The 7,020-nt window shown below is 32.1% G+C and overlaps 1 long non-coding RNA gene across 8 annotated transcripts; it reads left to right on the forward strand.

Moving 5' to 3' along the window:
* Positions 1–764: 764 nt before the first annotated feature.
* LOC138130037 (uncharacterized) lies at positions 765–3,175 on the forward strand. Of its 8 annotated transcripts, none has more exons than XR_011159471.1 (6): positions 765–1,109; positions 1,172–1,532; positions 1,584–1,685; positions 1,751–2,220; positions 2,267–2,440; positions 2,494–3,175. It is a non-coding gene; the product is annotated as an uncharacterized lncRNA (long non-coding RNA). The 8 variants fall into 8 exon arrangements; XR_011159469.1 differs by having other exon boundaries at positions 1,172–1,364; positions 1,410–1,532; positions 1,751–2,440; XR_011159467.1 differs by having other exon boundaries at positions 766–1,109; positions 2,280–2,440.
* The last annotated feature ends 3,845 nt before the right edge of the window (positions 3,176–7,020 follow it).

Genomic DNA, 7,020 nt, shown 5'->3' on the forward strand with positions numbered 1-7,020 from the left:
CACTTACTCTGCTCAAATACACTTGTCACACATTTTACACTTTGCCTGAATAAATATTTTTGAATCGTTATCCTTACTAAACAATAATACTAACACACCAGACAGCAGATTGTTAATGGCACAGAATCTTTTAACAGACCGCATTTGCTTTTTATCAGTAAATATTATATTCGGTTGATGTTCAAATAATTTACTGCTGTTATCACAAATACAAATAATACACTGAGCCTGATTAAATAAAGATGTTAGACATATAATAAAAAAAATTCGTTTAATACAGGGTGTTTTCGAAGTTGAGGCGTTCCTTGTAACACGAGGTACTATACAGTGTGAACATAAAGTTTGGAACAAAATTCATAATAACGAAAAATAATGAATAATAAGAAAATCACTCGGACAGGTCGATTTTATTTTGAAAAATGCCATCCTGTGACGTGCAACTTGTTTAAATGACGTCACTGCTTTTTGCGCAATGACGTCATCAGCAATTTTTTTAAATGACAACCCCCACTTTTTTCTTCTCTTTTTTATAGACCCTTCTACTACCTAAACGACGAATGAAAAGAATTGGTACCTTACATAACAATTTTTTTGAGAAAATGGCAATTTTTATTTCAAAAATTTAATTTAATTTTTAATGTATTTTTTTATGGGTTTATTTAAAACAGAAGGTTTATTTTAATCGACCAAAGAATTTAGAAGATTTACTGCAGCGAATTCGCTCTAAAATGGAACGAAAAGCCCTGACATTATTGAGCGTGTTACCCGTGGGTCGTTTGGGTAGTATACACTTCTTTTCCAACGCGTACCGACCAATGACCGAGGGTGGGTGGAGTTTAATAATGGCGCCAATTTAGGAATTCGAATTTCGAAAGGAACGTTGGAAAGAAACCGTTACCACAATTCACTTGTCGTTTGACATTTTACTTGGCGCCTTGACTTAGAGTGTTTTGCTGTTTTTTACAGTATTTTGCTGGTTTTTGGCTTCGTCCTAACGTTTCACGACTTATTTTGATCTGCAATTTTCATTACAAACTTTCATTTGATTTGTAATAACTTTTATAATACCTATTCGTTTTAAGGTTATGTTGCAGCAGGGTCATGGAGAGGTCAGTTAATTTAACTTTAGTCTACAAAAGAAGCGTTTAAACATTATAAATTTTTGTTTCAGTGAAAATAAACTAATTTGCCATATATGCCAGAAGAAATTTGTTTGCGTTTCAACAAAGAATCGACATTTGAAGACAATGCATAATGAGAAAGTAGAAGCAAGAAAATCCCAACACATTAAGTGCCCAATATGCTCTGAAGAGAGAAAGGAACTTTTAGCAAATCATGATAGCCTTATTCAACATTTAACGAAGGTACACAGTGTAAGTAGGTATCGAACAATATAATTTCAGTTTTAGGAATATGGAAGAATTCGAAGCTTGGAGAACACAGGAAGGTAGAGAAGTGCTTATACTACAAGTGTAAACCGTCCTAATGGTGAAAAGTCTATATATACAATTGTAATCGTAGTAACTCAAAAGGTTGGGATTTATCAATTTTCAACGGCAATAAGTAATTAAAAAAATTTTTAGGATATAAAAGTAATTGTACTAAAAGAGCTATGAAGACTGGTGGTAGCATTCGGATTTGTGGAATATGCCCATCAAGAATATGTGCTAAAATCTCTGGAAATGGTAACTTTTAATAAGTCTTTTCTAGTATTAATAATTAAAATGTATGTTACTGTTAAACTTTTAAGGAACGATAAATGTGAAATTTATTAAAACACATGTGGGTCATGAAGATGAATTAAGAACGAAACGTTTGTGTCAGAAGAAACAGACACTGATAGTCGAGCAGGTATTTCAAATGACAGGATATTAGAGAATGCAAGAAAAATTCGTGACAATCAACTGGACCGATTAAATTTAATTACAAGAGGAGATCTAAGAAATTTAATAAGAAGATTCAACATTGATAAGAAACGAGATGCAGATGATATGGTAGCTACAGCATTAAAAGTTGAAGAATGGAATAAAGAAGGAAAAAATCAAGGATTTTTATTCAAGAAAATTTTAAATACAGAAGAAGAAAAAATTCTGAGGAAAATTTATGTATTGAGGAACCTTCAACAAGTGAATTACACCAGTATTTGGACGAGGCATCTAAAAATAAAGGAAACGAGTTGATCAGTTCTGAAAGGAGAAAGGAAGTACCTACGTTAAAAGTGTATGGACTGGAAGTAATGTCATTTATCTGTAATAGTAATTTACAGATTGTACTTGCAGATTTTGTTAATTGGGCCAAGAATCTAGAGGGAGAAGCATTTGATAAATTGGAAGGGATGATAATAGAGTGCAAGAAAAATATCGAGAAAGAAACAAATAATAATCAATTATGCAGAAAAATAAAAATAGAGAAGCAATTGTATTATCCTAAGAAATGAGTAGTGAGTATTTTGCAAAATTCTTGAAGATATATATTTCATTTCTAAATTTCTAGTATAATAATGAGCAAAAATGGTCGGTCAGTTGGACTTGGTGGAGGGACAGATCCGACTCTTTTATGAGATGAAGTCAAGAATAAAAATAAATTAACCATATTTAACATTTTTTTGGTTTTACATATAAAGTACTACTGCAGTTTGTGATGAAATTTGTGTTTTTTCTGACTCCCATTTTTTTTTAAACATCCATCTAAAAATTTATTTTTTATTAATTGTCAGTGATAGCAGCAATGCTCACGTTTTTAAATGAAACACGACATTAATTTTTTTTTAAATTGGCGCCATTATTAAACTCCACCCACCCTCGGTCACTGGTCGGTACGCGTTGGAAAAGAAGTGTATGCTCGTTTGGGTGCCTGGGTGGTCTAAAACCACCCCCGCTCGTTCTTTTGCCACATTTGGTCCAACTTTCTAAAAATAGTCGACGCCGGCCGGAAACGGCACGGCACTTCTCTACCTGATCTAAGAGGAGAAGGTTGTTTTTTTTCCGTGCTCCTCTCCTTCTGCACAAAGGGCCTGACGGTCCGGGTAAACCGGCTGGATTGCGAAACGGCTATCTTCTTCGACGGGGTGCATTTGCTACTCCAGCGTTAAAACGGCATCGGTCAACAAATCTCGACACCGGCCCCGAAGATGGACTCGACAGTTCGACCGCTCCAGGGGGCCGGTGGTAACAAGCGCAGTGTACAGTGTCGGTAAGTGCCAAGTGGTTGGCAGGGAATAATTTAAACATTTGCGTTCAACTTTATTGTTAACCTTAGATGGTTGTTTGTATTTGTTTGAGGTCAATTAAAATTTTTACATTAAAAATTAAATTAATTTTTTAAAATAAAATTTGCCATTTTCTCAAAAAAAAATTGTCATGTAAGGTACCAAATTTTTTCATTCATCGGTTAGGTAGTAGGAAGGTCTATCAGAAAGAGATAAAAAAAGTGGGGGTTGCCATTTAAAAAAATTGGTGATGACGTCATTGCTCAAAAACCAATGACGTCATTTAAACAAGTTGTACGTCACAGGATGGTATTTTTCAAGATAAAATCGACCTGTCCGAGCGATTTTCCAAAAAACATCACATAACGCTACTATGAATTTTATTATTTTTAAGAATTTTAGCCTAAATCTTCTTAGTAAAATGTTTGTATTAACGGAGATAATTGATTGTATATTTTTATTGTTTTTTAAAATTTCGAGTCCGGCCCTGTCTATTTCTGATAACATTGCCCATACATTAGCAACATATCTGTGAGCTCAATATTTTCGTAATGATTAAGCCATTCCGACTAATTAGATGACAACTTTGACAGTATTTTTGATTAACGTCCAGGCTCATTTGATTTTTTTTTTGTCAATTCTAATTTTAACTTTTTATTTGGTTTTAAAATATGTATTTTTATAAACTAAAATTGACCCGTCCAAAGATTTTTTTGAAATAAAGTGTTTAATTTTTAATGAATTTATTCCATACTTTTGCCGTTCACTGTATATTAATAAATTTTGAATAAATAGATTAATTATGTGAAATTTGTCTTTTTTTGTAAAAGTAATATAGCATATTATAGCATGTTTATGCATATTTTTTGAATATTTGTGCATATTTCACTGCATTTTTAGCTAAAAAGTGTGCATATGCAGGCTGTCCCAGAATTGCGATAAAGTTCTATAACTTGTTTGTTATTAAAGATATCAACTTTTTCTTTTTTCTAGATGATAGCTACGCTTCTACTGCATATTCGGAAAATATTGCGCTATATATACAGGGTGTTCCAATTTTATAAAAACACTAAAGTTATGTTTTTTTAAATGGAACTCACCCAGTTTGATTTCATTTTTGGATTCTATGCTAAATTGTGAATCAAATCTATACAGGTCATTTTTGCTTATCTGTCATCGTTTTCGATCAGTGGCGTTTTTTTACCAGAATTCCGAATTGCAGGGGTCCCTTCGAAAATTCGTACCTTCCAAATAGTTGCACATAAATTAAAACTCTCGTTTCACTCGAGTTTTAAACAGGTCCACTCATGCCAAAAAAAGCCAAAATTACACACGAACTCGTTAAATAAATAACTATGACGCTGTTTGATTCCTGAATGTTTCCCACATCTGTTAAGTGTTTACTCAATAACGTGCTTAGTCGCATATGCCTACTGCAATTTTTTTATAACAAACTAAAAATGTCAAAAACTCATTTTTTTCAAACGGCACCCCGCACTTATTATTCTGGTCGAAAGCTTTTTTGACAAGGTTTCCAACGGTATAGCAAACAAATTATGGAGCTTTTTCGCAACTCTGGGACACTTTGTATACCTATGAATTTCATACAAAATGTACACTTTTCTGCCAACTACTTTTAAAAACCGTCTAACTGAAATTAGAAGATTCCGTTAAGGAATCTACGAGTATAGGATATGACACTTTTTTTTTATTGCGAATCTTTAAAAAATTTAAAAAAAGGGTTTTAATACAATCAATTTTAGTCTTCCTCACCATTCGATTTATGTTTCGATAGGTCTATTTCGTAAATTGTCGACTATTTGGTCTTTCTCGGATTTGGACATCACACTCAAAAGATCTACTCCAACGGTGCTATTACCAATTCGATTTCAGTCTTTATACATCTAGGTACTCACATGAGATTATTACTAAATAGGCCAACTCGATTTTGAAAATTGATTAAAATGTCTCCAAAACTCTAGCATAAATCTTATATCCCATTCATAATCCGTCGTTTAAAAATATAAAATTAGCGAAATCACTAAATAGGTTTACCTTGCAAAGGTACAGAAAAGTTTTTAGTTGGCAAATATCTTCAATTATTAGGTATACAGAGTGATTCACATAGCCCGTTCGTTAGAAACTTTCTGATTTCCCAAAATCTTATTAATACGAAAATTGGTAGTCGACTATAGTCAACTGCTCCAGGTTCAAATAATATATTTTCAAAATGGCGACACTTCCGGAAATACCGAAAATCGACGCCATATTTATTTTTTTAAACGGAAAGGTGCCATTTTTATTTCACATTTGGATTCTGTGTTAAATTTTTAGTTTAGAACGTCCTTCTGTTAATACTTATCTGTTATCGTTTGTCACCTATGTAATTTTTTTCTCAAAAAAGCGAGGGTGCAGGGCTTTATTAAAAAATTTATAACTCTTGAACTATCGCAAATAAATAATTGATTTTTTTTATTGAATTCCTAAAGGTTTGGCTGATCTTTTGAGACATTAGTGACATTTTTTTTAATGTTTCATATGCCTACTGCAATTTTTCAAAATTGATAATCAAGAAACGGCGAAAACTCATTTTTTTAAATAGCAACTACCATTTTTGACACTAGATATAAATGTAAAATTTAATTTTAAGGCCAGTTTTATTAACATTATGTATGCCTATTTCCAGCCGTTGTGGCCTAATTTCTGTTTTTTAAATAAATTATTCTCTTTTTTTATCAAGCAATTGTTTTATTTGAATTTTTATTCAAAAATAGCATTGCAATAAATACACTAACGGGCACAAAAAACGACTCACCTCGCGACTCACTTTGAATTTTAAGTAATTCATTGTCTTAGATTTTTTTTTTTTTGGTATCATGTTGTATTGTATTGCTATTTAAGTTATTCTTTGCCAAAGAATATCCGACAAACAAAACACTAAACACAGGAAGTAAGAATTTAATGAAAAATGATAAAAGTTATTTTTTAGAAAAAAAATTTATCATATGAAAAGTTGTCAAAATTTGAACAGTATTTTCAATTAGTATCTCGTATTGTCATATTAAATCTTTTAACACATAAAACAACCGACAAAAACACAACATGGAAGTAGCGCAAACTTTTCAATAATTTATTTAAACAAAACAATTCGGTTGCCATGGTGACCATAGCACTCCCGATCTTTGAAAATATCCCAATTTAATTGCAATTTTACAGTCGTGAGCAAGTATTAACGGCTGCGTCTCAGAAACTATTAGTTATACAAAAAAATGTATGGAAAAGATTCTGTTCAAAATTGAATAAATAATAAGTTGCAGGATTAAGCTGAACAATTTTTAGGGCTGGGTTATCGGAGTTATCGTCCAAAGTTCCTACTGTTTTGCAACTTTTCCCTAGACTAGGCAGATTATGGTCAACTTTCTAATTAATTAAAATTTATATCATCCGTTTTGGGTTATATTTTTAAATAAAAATTTTCAAAAAATTTCCGACTATGGAATTTTAAAAAATATTTTTTTCCGTGATTATTGAATTTTGGTGGTTTTCGGTTTCGCTCACTGAAAATAATAGAGCAAAGATGGCAACTGAATCAGTAGTGAGGAAATAATATTTATCCAATATTAATATCGTGTTTTACTAGTTAGTTTTAATTGAGTAAACTGGGCTATAACTAGTCTGTTGTTATAACCCACGTTGCCATTTGCACCGTGGGTTATAACATACATAACCCACGTTGCCATTAGCACCGTGGGTTATTAACGTCCATAACCCATCGGGAGCAGAATTTCATCAATAATGTCATTATCTAAAAA

The sequence above is a fragment of the Tenebrio molitor genome, chromosome 4 (genome assembly GCF_963966145.1).
Source record: "Tenebrio molitor chromosome 4, icTenMoli1.1, whole genome shotgun sequence".
Lineage (NCBI taxonomy): Eukaryota > Metazoa > Arthropoda > Insecta > Coleoptera > Tenebrionidae > Tenebrio > Tenebrio molitor.